We start from the raw sequence: 18,291 nt of genomic DNA on the forward strand, positions 1-18,291 counted from the left end.
TTTTCTTTCTTCTTTGTACATACTACTATAGTATAGTAGCTTACTGTAGCAGTCTGCGGTGCTGCTGAGCTGACAGTGTCCAGCAGGTCCGTCATCAGTCATCATTACCTAATAAATATATTATCTACCTGTCCGGCTGCAGTACTAGTGATATTATATATACATACATATATATATTGATTTCATCTCATTATCAATCATCCAGTCTATATTAGCAGCAGACACAGTACGTTAGTCCACGGCTGTAGCTACCTCTGTGTCGGCACTCGGCAGTCCATCCATAATTGTATACCACCTACCCGTGGTTTTTTTTTTCTTTCTTCTTTGTACATACTACTATAGTATAGTAGCTTACTGTAGCAGTCTGCGGTGCTGCTGAGCTGACAGTGTCCAGCAGGTCCGTCATCAGTCATCATTACCTAATAAATATATTATCTACCTGTCCGGCTGCAGTACTAGTGATATTATATATACATACATATATATATTGATTTCATCTCATTATCAATCATCCAGTCTATATTAGCAGCAGACACAGTACGTTAGTCCACGGCTGTAGCTACCTCTGTGTCGGCACTCGGCAGTCCATCCATAATTGTATACCACCTACCCGTGGTTTTTTTTTTTTCTTTCTTCTTTGTACATACTACTATAAAGTATAGTAGCTTACTGTAGCAGTCTGCGGTGCTGCTGAGCTGACAGTGTCCAGCAGGTCCGTCATCAGTCATCATTACCTAATAAATATATTATCTACCTGTCCGGCTGCAGTACTAGTGATATTATATATACATACATATATATATTGATTTCATCTCATTATCAATCATCCAGTCTATATTAGCAGCAGACACAGTACGGTAGTCCACGGCTGTAGCTACCTCTGTGTCGGCACTCGGCAGTCCATCCATAAGTATACTAGTATCCATCCATCTCCATTGTTTACCTGAGGTGCCTTTTAGTTGTGCCTATTAAAATATGGAGAACAAAAATGTTGAGGTTCCAAAATTAGGGAAAGATCAAGATCCACTTCCACCTCGTGCTGAAGCTGCTGCCACTAGTCATGGCCGAGACGATGAAATGCCAGCAACGTCGTCTGCCAAGGCCGATGCCCAATGTCATAGTACAGAGCATGTCAAATCCAAAACACCAAATATCAGTAAAAAAAGGACTCCAAAACCTAAAATAAAATTGTCGGAGGAGAAGCGTAAACTTGCCAATATGCCATTTACCACACGGAGTGGCAAGGAACGGCTGAGGCCCTGGCCTATGTTCATGGCTAGTGGTTCAGCTTCACATGAGGATGGAAGCACTCAGCCTCTCGCTAGAAAACTGAAAATACTCAAGCTGGCAAAAGCACCGCAAAGAACTGTGCGTTCTTCGAAATCCCAAATCCACAAGGAGAGTCCAATTGTGTCGGTTGCGATGCCTGACCTTCCCAACACTGGACATGAAGAGCATGCGCCTTCCACCATTTGCACGCCCCCTGCAAGTGCTGGAAGGAGCACCCGCAGTCCAGTTCCTGATAATCAGATTGAAGATGTCAGTGTTGAAGTACACCAGGATGAGGAGGATATGGGTGTTGCTGGCGCTGGGGAGGAAATTGACCAGGAGGATTCTGATGGTGAGGTGGTTTGTTTAAGTCAGGCACCCGGGGAGACACCTGTTGTCCGTGGGAGGAATATGGCAGTTGACATGCCTGGTGACAATACCAAAAAAAATCAGCTCTTCAGTGTGGAGGTATTTCAACAGAAAAGCAGACAACAGGTGTCAAGCCATGTGTTGCCTTTGTCAAGCTGTAATAAGTAGGGGTAAGGACGTTAACCACCTCGGAACATCCTCCCTTATACGTCACCTGCAGCGCATTCATAATAAGTCAGTGACAAGTTCAAAAACTTTGGGTGACAGCGGAAGCAGTCCACTGACCAGTAAATCCCTTCCTCTTGTAACCAAGCTCACGCAAACCACCCCACCAACTCCCTCAGTGTCAATTTCCTCCTTCCCCAGGAATGCCAATAGTCCTGCAGGCCATGTCACTGGCAATTCTGACGATTCCTCTCCTGCCTGGGATTCCTCCGATGCATCCTTGCGTGTAACGCCTACTGCTGCTGGCGCTGCTGTTGTTGCTGCTGGGAGTCGATGGTCATCCCAGAGGGGAAGTCGGAAGACCACTTGTACTACTTCCAGTAAGCAATTGACTGTCCAACAGTCCTTTGCGAGGAAGATGAAATATCACAGCAGTCATCCTGCTGCAAAGCGGATAACTGAGGCCTTGACAACTATGTTGGTGTTAGACGTGCGTCCGGTATCCGCCGTTAGTTCACAGGGAACTACACAATTTCTTGAGGTAGTGTGCCCCCGTTACCAAATACCATCTAGGTTCCACTTCTCCAGGCAGGCGATACCGAAAATGTACACAGACCTCAGAAAAAGACTCACCAGTGTCCTAAAAAATGCAGCTGTACCCAATGTCCACTTAACCACGGACATGTGGACAAGTGGAGCAGGGCAGGGTCAGGACTATATGACTGTGACAGCCCACTGGGTAGATGTATGGACTCCCGCCGCAAGAACAGCAGCGGCGGCACCAGTAGCAGCATCTCGCAAACGCCAACTCTTTCCTAGGCAGGCTACGCTTTGTATCACCGCTTTCCAGAATACGCACACAGCTGAAAACCTCTTACGGCAACTGAGGAAGATCATCGCGGAATGGCTTACCCCAATTGGACTCTCCTGTGGATTTGTGGCATCGGACAACGCCAGCAATATTGTGTGTGCATTAAATATGGGCAAATTCCAGCACGTCCCATGTTTTGCACATACCTTGAATTTGGTGGTGCAGAATTTTTTAAAAAACGACAGGGGCGTGCAAGAGATGCTGTCGGTGGCCAGAAGAATTGCGGGACACTTTCGGCGTACAGGCACCACGTACAGAAGACTGGAGCACCACCAAAAACTACTGAACCTGCCCTGCCATCATCTGAAGCAAGAAGTGGTAACGAGGTGGAATTCAACCCTCTATATGCTTCAGAGGTTGGAGGAGCAGCAAAAGGCCATTCAAGCCTATACAATTGAGCACGATATAGGAGGTGGAATGCACCTGTCTCAAGCGCAGTGGAGAATGATTTCAACGTTGTGCAAGGTTCTGATGCCCTTTGAACTTGCCACACGTGAAGTCAGTTCAGACACTGCCAGCCTGAGTCAGGTCATTCCCCTCATCAGGCTTTTGCAGAAGAAGCTGGAGACATTGAAGGAGGAGCTAACACAGAGCGATTCCGCTAGGCATGTGGGACTTGTGGATGGAGCCCTTAATTCGCTTAACAAGGATTCACGGGTGGTCAATTTGTTGAAATCAGAGCACTACATTTTGGCCACCGTGCTCGATCCTAGATTTAAAACCTACCTTGGATCTCTCTTTCCGGCAGACACAAGTCTGCTGGGGTTCAAAGACCTGCTGGTGACAAAATTGTCAAGTCAAGCGGAACGCGACCTGTCAACATCTCCTCCTTCACATTCTCCCGCAACTGGGGGTGCGAGGAAAAGGCTCAGAATTCCGAGCCCACCCGCTGGCGGTGATGCAGGGCAGTCTGGAGCGACTGCTGATGCTGACATCTGGTCCGGACTGAAGGACCTGATAACGATTACGGACCTGTCGTCTACTGTCACTGCATATGATTCTCTCCCCATTGAAAGAATGGTGGAGGATTATATGAGTGACCGCATCCAAGTAGGCACGTCACACAGTCCGTACTTATACTGGCAGGAAAAAGAGGCAATTTGGAGGCCCTTGCACAAACTGGCTTTATTCTACCTAAGTTGCCCTCCCACAAGTGTGTACTCCGAAAGAGTGTTTAGTGCCGCCGCTCACCTTGTCAGCAATCGGCGTACGAGGTTACATCCAGAAAATGTGGAGAAGATGATGTTCATTAAAATTAATTATAATCAATTCCTCCGTGGAGACATTGACCAGCAGCAATTGCCTCCACAAAGTACACAGGGAGCTGAGATGGTGGATTCCAGTGGGGACGAATTGATAATCTGTGAGGAGGGGGATGTACACGGTGATATATCGGAGGATGATGATGAGGTGGACATCTTGCCTCTGTAGAGCCAGTTTGTGCAAGGAGAGATTAATTGCTTCTTTTTTGGTGGGGGTCCAAACCAAACCGTCATTTCAGTCACAGTCGTGTGGCAGACCCTGTCACTGAAATGATGGGTTGGTTAAAGTGTGCATGTCCTGTTTATACAACATAAGGGTGGGTGGGAGGGCCCAAGGACAATTCCATCTTGCACCTCTTTTTTCTTTAATTTTTCTTTGCGTCATGTGCTGTTTGTGGAATGTTTTTTGGAAGGGCCATCCTGCGTGACACTGCAGTGCCACTCCTAGATGGGCCCGGTGTTTGTGTCGGCCACTAGGGTCGCTTATCTTACTCACACAGCTACCTCATTGCGCCTCTTTTTTTCTTTGCGTCATGTGCTGTTTGGGGAGGGTTTTTTGGAAGGGCCATCCTGCGTGACACTGCAGTGCCACTCCTAGATGGGCACGGTGTTTGTGTCGGCCACTAGGGTCGCTTATCTTACTCACACAGCTACCTCATTGCGCCTCTTTTTTTCTTTGCGTCATGTGCTGTTTGGGGAGGGTTTTTTGGAAGGGCCATCCTGCGTGACACTGCAGTGCCACTCCTAGATGGGCCCGGTGTTTGTGTCGGCCACTAGGGTCGCTTATCTTACTCACACAGCTACCTCATTGCGCCTCTTTTTTTCTTTGCGTCATGTGCTGTTTGGGGAGGGTTTTTTGGAAGGGCCATCCTGCGTGACACTGCAGTGCCACTCCTAGATGGGCCCGGTGTTTGTGTCGGCCACTAGGGTCGCTTATCTTACTCACACAGCTACCTCATTGCGCCTCTTTTTTTCTTTGCGTCATGTGCTGTTTGGGGAGGGTTTTTTGGAAGGGCCATCCTGCGTGACACTGCAGTGCCACTCCTAGATGGGCACGGTGTTTGTGTCGGCCACTAGGGTCGCTTAACTTACTCACACAGCTACCTCATTGCGCCTCTTTTTTTTCTTTGCGTCATGTGCTGTTTGGGGAGGGTTTTTTGGAAGGGCTATCCTGCGTGACACTGCAGTGCCACTCCTAGATGGGCCCGGTGTTTGTGTCGGCCACTAGGGTCGCTTATCTTACTCACACAGCTACCTCATTGCGCCTCTTTTTTTCTTTGCGTCATGTGCTGTTTGGGGAGGGTTTTTTGGAAGGGCCATCCTGCGTGACACTGCAGTGCCACTCCTAGATGGGCCCGGTGTTTGTGTCGGCCACTAGGGTCGCTTATCTTACTCACACAGCTACCTCATTGCGCCTCTTTTTTTCTTTGCGTCATGTGCTGTTTGGGGAGGGTTTTTTGGAAGGGCCATCCTGCGTGACACTGCAGTGCCACTCCTAGATGGGCCCGGTGTTTGTGTCGGCCACTAGGGTCGCTTATCTTACTCACACAGCTACCTCATTGCGCCTCTTTTTTTCTTTGCGTCATGTGCTGTTTGGGGAGTGTTTTTTGGAAGGGCCATCCTGCGTGACACTGCAGTGCCACTTCTAGATGGGCACGGTGTTTGTGTCGGCCACTAGGGTCGCTTAGCTTAGTCATCCAGCGACCTAGGTGCAAATTTTAGGACTAAAAATAATATTGTGAGGTGTGAGGTATTCAGAATAGACTGAAAATGAGTGGAAATTATGATTTTTGAGGGTAATAATACTTTGGGATCAAAATGACCCCCAAATTCTATGATTTAAGCTGTTTTTTAGTGTTTTTTAAAAAAAACACCCGAATCCAAAACACACCCGAATCCGACAAAAAAAATTCGGTGAGGTTTTGCTAAAATGCGGTCGAACCCAAAACACGGCTGCGGAACCGAACCCAAAACCAAAACACAAAACCCGAAAAATTTCAAGTGCACATCTCTAGTGTATACAAGTACTGATTGAATACATTTGGAAAGTAACAGTTAGTTTGTGGACTGTCCCTCTCAGCATGAGATACTGCAGGGACATGCTTGGATGCCCCTAGACATGCTTGAATGCCCTAGGCAAATGCCTAGCCTGCCTATAGCTAAGGCCGGCTCTGCCATGGTCACCTTACAAGATAGGAGGTTCATGGTGTTCTATTGCACAGCTCATTATTGTGTATTGGAATAATGCAATGCATGTCTACTAATTAAATAATCTGAATGAGACCAGAAGGAGCAGCATTGTAAGCATTAATTGGTTGTGCTAGCATTTAGATCAGTCTTACCTGTCATGACTGAGGTTTTTGTGAACCCGGTGTAGTGAAGTCTGTGCGGGCGACTGGAGGATTATGTGAATACTACCACTGACCTGGTTTGGGACTGTTGTGGACTCTGGGTTTCTTCCGGTGACTGGGAAGAGGAACCGCAGCAGAGATGGCCGAATCTAGGTTCTCCTCATGCAGGATTAGGTCGGCAGACAGGAGGCATGCTGAAGGTCTCCTGAAAGACAGAACTGGAAAGGCACTGATGAATCAGTGAAGAATACCAGGTATAATTGTGCTAAAGGGCACGGGGTGCTTGGAGACACTGAGGTGCTTGCGGACACTGAGGTGCTTGCGGACACTGAGGTGCTTGCGGACACTGAGGTGCTTGCGGACACTGAGGTGCTTGCGGACACTGGGGTGCGTAGAGACACTGGGGTGCGTAGGGGTGCTGAGGCACGGAGGTGCTGGAAGCACGGAGATGCTGTGGCACGGAGGTACTGAGGCACGGAGGTGCTGTGGCACGGAGGTACTGAGGCACGGAGGTACTGAGGCACTGAGGTGCTGAGTCACGGAGATGCTGAGGTGCTGGAAGCACGGAGGTACTGAGGCACGGAGGTACTGAGGCACAGAGATGCTGGAAGCACGGAGGTGCTGAGGCACGGAGATGCTGAGGCACGGAGATGCTGAGGCACGGAGATGCTGGGAGCACGGAGGTGCTGGGAGCACGGAGGTGCTGGGAGCACGGAGGTGCTGGGAGCACGGAGGTGCTGGGAGCACGGAGGTACTGAGGCACGGAGGTACTGAGGCACGGAGGTACTGAGGCACGGAGGTACTGAGGTGCTGAGGCACGGAGATGCCGAGGCACGGAGATGCTGGGAGCACGGAGGTGCTGGGAGCACGGAGGTACTGAGGCACGGAGGTACTGAGGCACGGAGGTACTGAGGCACGGAGGTACTGAGGCACGGAGGTACTGAGGTGCTGAGGCACGGAGGTGCTGTGGCACGGAGGTGCTGTGGCACGGAGGTGCTGGAAGCACGGAGATGCTGAGACACGGAGGTACTGAGTCACGGAGGTACTGAGGCACGGAGGTGCTGGAAGCACGGAGGTGCTGAGGCACGGAGGTGCTGGAAGCACGGAGGTACTGAGGCACGGAGGTACTGAGGCACGGAGGTGCTGGAAGCACGGAGATGCTGAGGCACGAGGTACTGAGTCACGGAGGTGCTGGAAGCACGGAGATGCTGAGGCACGGAGGTACTGAGTCACGGAGGTGCTGGAAGCACGGAGGTACTGAGGCACGGAATTCAGTACTGTGCCTTTAAGACGAAACACTGCAGCTGTGCCTTACATTGAGACTCAGGGAAATGGTGAAATCAATGGCAACACAAAAGTAAACCAAACGGTAACAAGGGAACAGAGTTTCCACAGGAACTTAGGTACAAAGGTTACCTTAATGGAGCTCAGCTTTAGACTCACACAAGGCTGTATGTGACATGAGGAACTGGCCCAGATTACAACTCAGCCTCCTGATTTATACTTCCTGGTCCTTGATGATTGGTGGGCAGGATTAGGTGATGTCACTGTCATGTGACTACTCTAGCCAAGGCTGTGATGTAGAATGAGGCCTAGCAGGCCAAGAGAACACTGAAGCCTGGACTTCTGCTAAACACAGGATGCTTGCTTTTAGATTACTGAATTCAGCCTCACACAGGAGATCACCACAGGTGGAGCTGATTACCTCTCAGGCAGAGAACTCAGGAAAACTGACAAGCTGTTTAACTCCGTGAGTGAAAAGACACAGGATCCAGGACAGATGGCAGGGGTAAGTCACCAAATATAAAACCTACAGTCAGGATTGTGACAGTATCCCCCTCTTCAAGGGTGGACTCCGGACACCCATAGGAACTTGAGAAATTCATACAGAAGAATTTAGGACCTTCGTTGATGCAGATTCCAAAGGTTTAGGACTAAATTCTTTAACTACAGCGTTACTGAAAGTCTGTAAGTCATGGAACACAGGATCATTACTCTCAAAGAGCATGTTGGCCCACTCCAAAGCTCTTCCTCTGAATGCCAGGAACAGATATCGAGTAACGTTGGAAAGAGTTACTGCACCTGAAGGATCAGACTCCATCCGAGAGAGAAATTGTTCAACCAGAGCGGCATATTGCAATAAATCTCCATCAAAGTAAATAGGTGGAAAACCATCAGACGAAAGCTTAGAGGATGAAACTGAAGAAAGCTTTGGCTGGACGAGTAGGACTGGATTGGATCCGAGGATACTTGGATTGGCTGGAGCCAAAGGAGACGGACCAGGCTGGTCCTGGAGTATTGCTGGACCGGCTGGAACCGGGACGGACTGACCAGGCGGAGCCTGGAGTATTGCTGGACCGGCTGGAACCGGGACGGACTGACCAGGCAGAACCTGGAGTATTACTGGACCGGCTGGAACCGGGACGGACTGACCAGGCAGGACCTGGAATATTGCTGGACCGGCTGGAACCGGGACGGGCTGAGCCCTTTCTTCACAGGGCTGGGCTGAGGCAAGGGCCCCCTCTTCACGGGGCTGGGCTGAGGCAAGAGCCCCCTCTTCACGGGGCTGGGCTGAGGCAAGAGCCCCCTCTTCACGGGGCTGGGCAGCACTCTGTAGAATCTCTGGCTGGGCAGCACTCTGTAGAATCTCTGGCTGGGCAGCACTCTGTAGAATCTCTGGCTGGGCAGCACTCTGTAGAATCTCTGGCTGGGCAGCACTCTGTAGAATCTCTGGCTGGGCAGCACTCTGTAGAATCTCTGGCTGGGCAGCACTCTGTAGACTCTCTGGCTGGGCAGCACTCTGTAGACTCTCTGGCTGGGCAGCACTCTGTAGACTCTCTGGCTGGGCAGCACTCTGTAGACTCACTGGCTGGGCAGCACTCTGAAGACTCACTGGCTGGGCAGCACTCTGTAGAATCTCTGGCTGGGCAGCACTTTGTAGAATCTCTGGCTGGGCAGCACTCTGTAGACTCTCTGGGGCTGGACGCTCTGAAGACGCCCCTCCTGGGGCTGGACGCTCTGAAGACGCCCCTCCTGGGGCTGGACGCTCTGAAGACGCCCCTCCTGGGGCTGGACGCTCTGAAAACGCCCCTCCTGGGTCTGTGGACACGGACTCCTCTGTGACTGTAAATGGCTTGAACATTCTTCTCTGGACACCCAACTTGGGATAAGGTCTTTTAACCACCGGACCCCAGTCATAAATTTGAGTCTCTCTCAGAAGAGTAGCCTTCTTGATACCCCCGTCAGCAGCAGAAGAATCGGATACTGTGGATGACTTGTAGACATGAGCACTATGATACTGAGATTTGTCACTATTACCTGGCTTGCGAAGAATGCAGTCTTTAACAAAATGACCAGAATTTCCACAGTAAAGACAGAGATGTAGCTCCTTACGCCGCTGACGTTCAGCTTCAGAGAGCTTGGGCCGTGGATAGCTCTGATGAAAAACTTTCCCTTGCGCAGAGGAAGAGACTCTATTAACTGGATGGGACAAAACAGGATCAACAACGTTGGTAGTATTCCTGAGGAGATCAGGCATCACAGAGAGAATACTAGACAAAAGTTCTTGTAACTGTAGTAACATCTGGTAGAAAATCTGCAGTTGGTCAGGAGTCTTAGAGCAGAAGGTCATAGAATCTCTGGAGGACGAATTCCGCTGCAGACACTGTGCCAAGCGATGCTGAGTCGACTCCAGACCTTCCAAGCGTCCTGCAATATTGCTTAGGAGGTCATGCGTCAGACTAACACTTTCGGCCGGGTCCATGTGGCCAGTTCCTACTGTCATGACTGAGGTTTTTGTGAACCCGGTGTAGTGAAGTCTGTGCGGGCGACTGGAGGATTATGTGAATACTACCACTGACCTGGTTTGGGACTGTTGTGGACTCTGGGTTTCTTCCGGTGACTGGGAAGAGGAACCGCAGCAGAGATGGCCGAATCTAGGTTCTCCTCATGCAGGATTAGGTCGGCAGACAGGAGGCATGCTGAAGGTCTCCTGAAAGACAGAACTGGAAAGGCACTGATGAATCAGTGAAGAATACCAGGTATAATTGTGCTAAAGGGCACGGGGTGCTTGGAGACACTGAGGTGCTTGCGGACACTGAGGTGCTTGCGGACACTGAGGTGCTTGCGGACACTGAGGTGCTTGCGGACACTGAGGTGCTTGCGGACACTGAGGTGCTTGCGGACACTGAGGTGCTTGCGGACACTGGGGTGCGTAGAGACACTGGGGTGCGTAGGGGTGCTGAGGCACGGAGGTGCTGGAAGCACGGAGATGCTGTGGCACGGAGGTACTGAGGCACGGAGGTGCTGTGGCACGGAGGTACTGAGGCACGGAGGTACTGAGGCACTGAGGTGCTGAGTCACGGAGATGCTGAGGTGCTGGAAGCACGGAGGTACTGAGGCACGGAGGTACTGAGGCACAGAGATGCTGGAAGCACGGAGGTGCTGAGGCACGGAGATGCTGAGGCACGGAGATGCTGAGGCACGGAGATGCTGGGAGCACGGAGGTGCTGGGAGCACGGAGGTGCTGGGAGCACGGAGGTGCTGGGAGCACGGAGGTGCTGGGAGCACGGAGGTACTGAGGCACGGAGGTACTGAGGCACGGAGGTACTGAGGCACGGAGGTACTGAGGCACGGAGGTACTGAGGTGCTGAGGCACGGAGATGCCGAGGCACGGAGATGCTGGGAGCACGGAGGTGCTGGGAGCACGGAGGTACTGAGGCACGGAGGTACTGAGGCACGGAGGTACTGAGGCACGGAGGTACTGAGGCACGGAGGTACTGAGGTGCTGAGGCACGGAGGTGCTGTGGCACGGAGGTGCTGTGGCACGGAGGTGCTGGAAGCACGGAGATGCTGAGGCACGGAGGTACTGAGTCACGGAGGTACTGAGGCACGGAGGTGCTGGAAGCACGGAGGTGCTGAGGCACGGAGGTGCTGGAAGCACGGAGGTACTGAGGCACGGAGGTACTGAGGCACGGAGGTGCTGGAAGCACGGAGATGCTGAGGCACGAGGTACTGAGTCACGGAGGTGCTGGAAGCACGGAGATGCTGAGGCACGGAGGTACTGAGTCACGGAGGTGCTGGAAGCACGGAGGTACTGAGGCACGGAATTCAGTACTGTGCCTTTAAGACGAAACACTGCAGCTGTGCCTTACATTGAGACTCAGGGAAATGGTGAAATCAATGGCAACACAAAAGTAAACCAAACGGTAACAAGGGAACAGAGTTTCCACAGGAACTTAGGTACAAAGGTTACCTTAATGGAGCTCAGCTTTAGACTCACACAAGGCTGTATGTGACATGAGGAACTGGCCCAGATTACAACTCAGCCTCCTGATTTATACTTCCTGGTCCTTGATGATTGGTGGGCAGGATTAGGTGATGTCACTGTCATGTGACTACTCTAGCCAAGGCTGTGATGTAGAATGAGGCCTAGCAGGCCAAGAGAACACTGAAGCCTGGACTTCTGCTAAACACAGGATGCTTGCTTTTAGATTACTGAATTCAGCCTCACACAGGAGATCACCACAGGTGGAGCTGATTACCTCTCAGGCAGAGAACTCAGGAAAACTGACAAGCTGTTTAACTCCGTGAGTGAAAAGACACAGGATCCAGGACAGATGGCAGGGGTAAGTCACCAAATATAAAACCTACAGTCAGGATTGTGACATTACCACAGGAAGGCAGCAAATTGGGTTCTCTATAGAAATACATTTGCACCTTATGCAGTTATAGTGCATTATAAGTGCTGAGGCATGCAAAAGAATTAGGATTATGGAATAAGGAGCAGTGGCGTAAGTTTGTCCTAGTCGCCCGGAGGCAAGAAAAATATTGGTGCCCCCTATATATATATATATATATATATATATATATATATATATATAGTGAACAAAAAATCTGCGGCACTCGGGGTCTTGTAGAAAAATAAGTTGTATTTAAGACATCAATGTGGTATCCATCAACGTTTCGGGGAATTAAACCCCTTTGTTAAGATGTGACATCTTGTAGAAAAATAAGTTGTATTTAAGACATCAATGTGGTATCCATCAACGTTTCGGGGAATTAAACCCCTTTGTCAAGATCTCACATCTTGACAAAGGGGTTTAATTCCCCGAAACGTTGATGGATACCACATTGATGTCTTAAATACAACTTATTTTTCTACAAGACCCCGAGTGCCGCAGATTTTTTGTTCACTATCTGATCCGATACTGAGGGCACCAGGGCATCTTTACGACACAGAGGAGTGCCGGGCTGTGTCTATTCGATATAGATATATATATATATATATATATATATATATATACTGTGTGTGTATATATGTATATATATATATATATATATATATATATATATATATATTTATTTATTTGGTCCTGCATAGCAAACCTGCAGATTCGAACTATATGAAGCTACTACAAAACCGTTGCAACTAGGCAGGTCTATGTAGGGTTCAGCCACACACTACATAGATCTGCTCAGTCACTCACAATGCTGATTATTTCTCTGACAATTAGTTTGCAAGTGTCATATCCAGGATTAGAACCCACAACCTATTACACTGGAAACATGCACCTTACTAATGGAGATATCTACTCTTGCATAGGAAGTATGAGAATTCTAACTACAGTATATGAAGTTAATTGTAATTGTCTGAGAAATAACTTCATATAGTTAGAATGTTCATGCTTCCTTTATAGGGGCAAATAGCTTCATCAGTAAGGTATCTGCTACAGTGTATCTATAATAAAGAGGGTGTGATTTGTAAGGTGTAGTGACTAGTGGGGAAGTCGGCTACGGAAGATATACCGGCTACTGTCATTTAACTTAATTGATTAATGTCGCTGAACACACGGAACAGGAGGAGAGGTGCCCCCCTTCAAAGCAGGAGCCCGGCGGCAGCTGACTCCGTTGCCTCCCAGAGTTCTGCCTCTGATAAGGAGGTGGACAAATATATTACTTTAAAGGGTTCTGGTTCTCAAAAAAAAAAAAAAGCTTGGGAATCAAAATCTGTTTTCTAAGTGTCGATGTACACCACCCAGCGATAACATTAAAATCACTGACAGGTGAAGTGAATAACATGGATTATCTTGTTACTTACTGTGTCACCTGGCAATGGTGGGATATATTAGGTAACAAGTCAAAGTCAACATTGAGGGCCTAATTCAGACCTGAACGCAGAAGCAAATTTGTTAGCTAATGGGCAAAACCATGTGCAGTGCAGGGGGGAGGGCAGATATAACATGTGCAGAGAGAGTTAGATTTGGGTGTGGTGTGTTCAAACTGAAATTTTAATTACAGTGTAAAAATAAAGCAGCCAGTATTTGCCCTGCACAGAAACAATATAACCTACCCAAATCTAACTCTCTCTGCACATGTTATATCTGCCCCCCCTGCAGTGCACATGGTTTTGTTCATTAGAGAACAAATTTGCTGCTGCGATCAGGCTTGAATTAGGCCCTCAGTTTTTGAAGTTGACTTGTTGGAAGCAGAAAAAGTGGGAAAGTGTAAAGATCTACTGAAAGTGACAAGGGAATAATTGTAGTGTCTAAACAACTGAATCAGAGCATCTCAAGGATGGCAGGTCATATGGGGTGTTCCTGGTATGCAGTAGTTAATACCTACTCATGTGTCCACATATACCTTGCCTCAATACACCATATCGCGCAAGATGCCTGATGCAACTGAGCCGCACTGAGTGGTGTAGTGTAGAGACTTCTTCTTTATATTTCCCATCTTATTCGCATTACAGAGACAGTCAAGACCCACTCATTGTGTACTAGAGATACTAGTCTATGACTTCAAATTCACAGGAATTCATTATAAACATGTAATAGAAGCAGATATAGCACAACAGAACTTGGCATGATAAAAAGTCTGCATCATAACACGTTGTATACAGCTTCAGACTCAGTCACACACATACTGGAGTTTATTTGTAAAAAGGCAGGTTGTTAAACCCAACACTTCTGAGCATGCATATGCTGGATATATAAATGGACAATGCTTTTACTAGCAAGACACGGCTAGTAAAAGCATTGCATTCTGGCATAAATACCTCAGAAGTGTCTGGTTTAACAACCCAATTTTTCGTAAATAAACCAGACAGTGTTAGGAATCTGTACTGATTTTCTGGGCCTGTGTACCACTGATGTTCTCCAGTCAGCAGGTGCGTCAGAATGTTTTTTGCTTGGGGGGGGGTAGCAAGATAAAATCTCTTTTTGGCGCCCCTAGCTTCTGCCCACCATAGATGGGTCGCTTGCACCTGTACGGTACTCTAGAGCAGCTGGGAGTGAGTGGCCTTTTGTATACATTACACCTGGTAGAGCCCATTACACACATTATGCCAGGTAGAGCCCATTATACACATTATGGGGTATATTCAATAACTGTCGGAAGCTGCCGTCTTGTCAGAAAGACGGCAGCGTCCGACAGTTTTAGGTCGGAAGCGGTTCCGACCTATTCATTAGTGCTCCGTTTATTCCGACAAGTCGGGAAACCCGACTTGTTGGAATGCTGTCGGAATGCACGCTGATCGGCGGCTTCAGCCGCCGATCAGCGCGCATTGTCGGAAGCGTGGCCAAACCCGACAGGTTTTAGCCCTGTTTCCGACAATCTCAATCTGACTTTAAAAAAAGTCGGATTGAGATGAGTGTGCTGAGAGCAGGAGAATAATATATTTCTTAGCTTTTAATAGAATAGAAAACTAGAGAGTCACACCTTTCAGGAGGTACAGGGAACTTTGGGATCAAATTTCAGGGCCAGAGCAATCCATTGTAAAAAAAATATTAAACTGCATACCAGGCATGTAGACCTGGAGTAAGGACCAGCTGCTGAAAGGCTGTTATCTCTGGTTCTGGGCATGGCAGAGACAATCTGCCAGTGCCAACCAAAGGGGGAGAATCCGAGCTTGTGGAGTATACCCTCAGAAAACCTCTCAGTCAGACAGAACACAAGATATCTTGCTGGAAAAAGCAATTAACAGGCTCAGATGGGGATCACTGCTTTGAAGCCTGATATCTTCAGTTTCCAATAGAGATGAGCGGGTTCGGTTCCCTGAGAACCGAACTCTGACAAACTTCACTACCAAAGCCTGGATCCAAGTATGGCTCGGGTTTTCCTGCCTGACTCGGAAACCAGAATGAGGCAAAACGTCATCATCTCACTGTTGGATTCTCGCAAGTTTTGGATTGCGTCACAGCCATTTTCACTCAGGCATTGGAGAGTGTAGCGAGAGGACATGTCTCCGACCTCAGTGTCTGTCCGGGAGGGAAAGTGGGGTGGCGATTCCATTGCTGTCTTGTGCATCTCAGTCCAGTGTAGTGTCTTATGCTGCATCAGTCCAGTCACAGTGGTGGTGTCCTCTGCTGACATATGTCCAGTGCTGCTGTTTAAGTCCAATCCAGTGGTGCTGTGTTGTGCTGCATCAGTCCAGTGGTGGTGTATAGTGCTGCATCAGTCCAGTCACAGTGGTGGTGCCCTCTGCTGCTATATGTCCAGTGCTGCTGTATAAGTCCAGTCCATTGCAGTGGTGCTGTGTTGTGCTGCATCAGTCCAGTGGTGGTGTCTCTGTGCTGCTGTATAAGTCCAGTGGAACTGCCTTATATGTCCAGTGATACTGCTGTATATGGCCAGTGATACTGCCGTATAAGTCCAGTGATACTGCTTTAAACCCAGGGGTATTGGCGTAAAAATCCAGTCCAGTGATACTGCCGTATAAGTCCAGTGATACTGCTGTACATGTCCAGTGGTACTGCCGTATAAATCCAGTTCAGTGGTACTGCCGTATAAATCCAGTGATACTGGCATATAAGTCCAGTCCAGTGATACTGCCGTATAAATCCAGTGATACTGCCATATAAATCCAGTCCAGTGATACTGCCGTATATGTCCACTGCATTTATGTCCAGTGGTAGTGCCATATAATTCCAGTGATACTGCCATATATGTCCAGTGGTACTGCCATATAATTCCAGTGGTACTGCCATATAAATCTAGTGGTACTGGCGTATAAATCCAGTCCAGTGATACTGCCATAAATGTCCAGTGGTACTGCCATATAAATCCAGTGACACTGCTGTATATGTCCAGTGGTACTGCCGTATAAATCCAGTGGTACTGGTGTTTAAGTCCAGTCCAGTGGTGCTGCCATATAAGTTCAGTGGTGCTGTCCTGTGCTGTATATTATTTACTCCAAATAAAGGGGTTATTAATATTTAATCCAAATAAATTTTACAGGGTTTGCCCTGTGTGGTGTAGAGGTATGCTCTCCTTTGCTGCATTTTGTTATATAACTCCAGAAAAATAATGGAGAACAAAAATTTGGAGGATAAAATAGGGAAAGTTTAAGAACAACTTCCTCCTACTGCTGCTGCTGTCATCCCAGAGGGGAAGTCGGAAGACCACTTGTACTACTTTAACTAAGCAAATGACTGTCCAACAGTACTTTGCAAGAAAGATGAAATATGACAGCAGCCATCCTGTTGCGCAGCGGATAACCGAGGCCTTGACAGCTATGTTGGTGTTAGACGTGCATCTGGTATCTTCCATTAGTGCAGTGGGACTGCAGTGCCAACCCTAGATGCACCAGGTGTTTGTGCCGCACACTTGTGTCGCTTAGTTTAGTCATACAGCTACCTCATGGCACCTCTTTTACTTATTTGCATAATATGCTGTTTGGAGACTAGCTTTTTTTAAGTGCCATCCTGTCTGCCACTGCAGTGCAACTCCTAGATGGGCCAGGTGTTTGTGCCACACACTTGTGTCGCTTAGCTTAGTCATCCAGCTACCTCATTGCACCTCTTTTTCTTCTTTGCATGATGTGCTGTTTGGGGACTATTTTTTTAAAGTGCCATCCTGTCTGACACTGCAGTGCCACTCCTAGATGGGCCAGGTGTTTGTGCCGCACACTTATGTCGCTTAGCTTAGTCATACAGCCCCCTCGATGCAACCTTTTGGCCTAAAAACAATATTGTAAGGTGTTCAGAATAGACTGGAAAAGAATGGAAATTAATGATATTGAGGTTAATAATACCGTAGGATCAAAATTACCCCCAAATTCTGTGTTTTTAGTTGTTTTTATTAAAAAATCATCCAGATCCAAAACCAAAACACGAAAGGGTGGTTTTGGCAAAACCAATCCAGATCCAAAACATGAGCATTGAACCAGAGCCAAAACCAAAACACAAAACACGAAAAAGTGCCCGTCGCACATCTCTAGTTTCCAAGGGCCGACTTTCAAAAATCTGGTACCCCTGTTAAAAGGAGACCCTCAGCTATCAGCCTAGGGCCCTTATACTCTTTGGGCCCTTGGGCAACTGCTCATTGAGCCCATATGAAAAACCGCAGATATAACATGTGCAAAGAGATTTAAATTTGGGAGGGTTATATTGTTTCTGCAATTTGTTTCTGCAACTTCTACACTGCAATTTAGATTTTAATTTTAACACACCCCACCAAGATTTAAATCTCTCTGCACCACCTGCAGTGCAACATGGTTTTGGCCAATTGCTAGCTTTTATATCAAGGTTGACTGCAAAAAAACATTTTCCTCTAATGGGCAATACCATGGGGGTAATTCAGAGTTGATCGCAGCAGCAAATATGTTAGCAGTTGGGAAAAACCATTTGCACTGCAGGGGATGCAGATATAACATTTGCAGACAGAGTTAGATTTGGGTGGGTTATTTTGTTTCTGTGCAGGGTAAATACTGGCTGATTTATTTTTACACTGCAATTTAGATTTCAGTTTGAAAACACCCCACCCAAATCTAACTCTCTCTGCACATGTTATATCTGCACCACCTGCAGAGAACATGGTTTTGCCCATTAGAGGAAAATGTTGTTTTGCAATCAACCTTGAATTAGGCCCTACTATATGCAGGGCCGACAACAGACATCTTGGGGCCCGGTACAGTGATATCTCTGGGACCCCCTCAGAGCAACGGAATTTGCTGCACTATATAATAAACTGTTATTGAATAAATATATATTTTTTTATTTATCTA

The sequence above is a fragment of the Pseudophryne corroboree genome, chromosome 3, assembly GCF_028390025.1.
Source record: "Pseudophryne corroboree isolate aPseCor3 chromosome 3, aPseCor3.hap2, whole genome shotgun sequence".
Lineage (NCBI taxonomy): Eukaryota > Metazoa > Chordata > Amphibia > Anura > Myobatrachidae > Pseudophryne > Pseudophryne corroboree.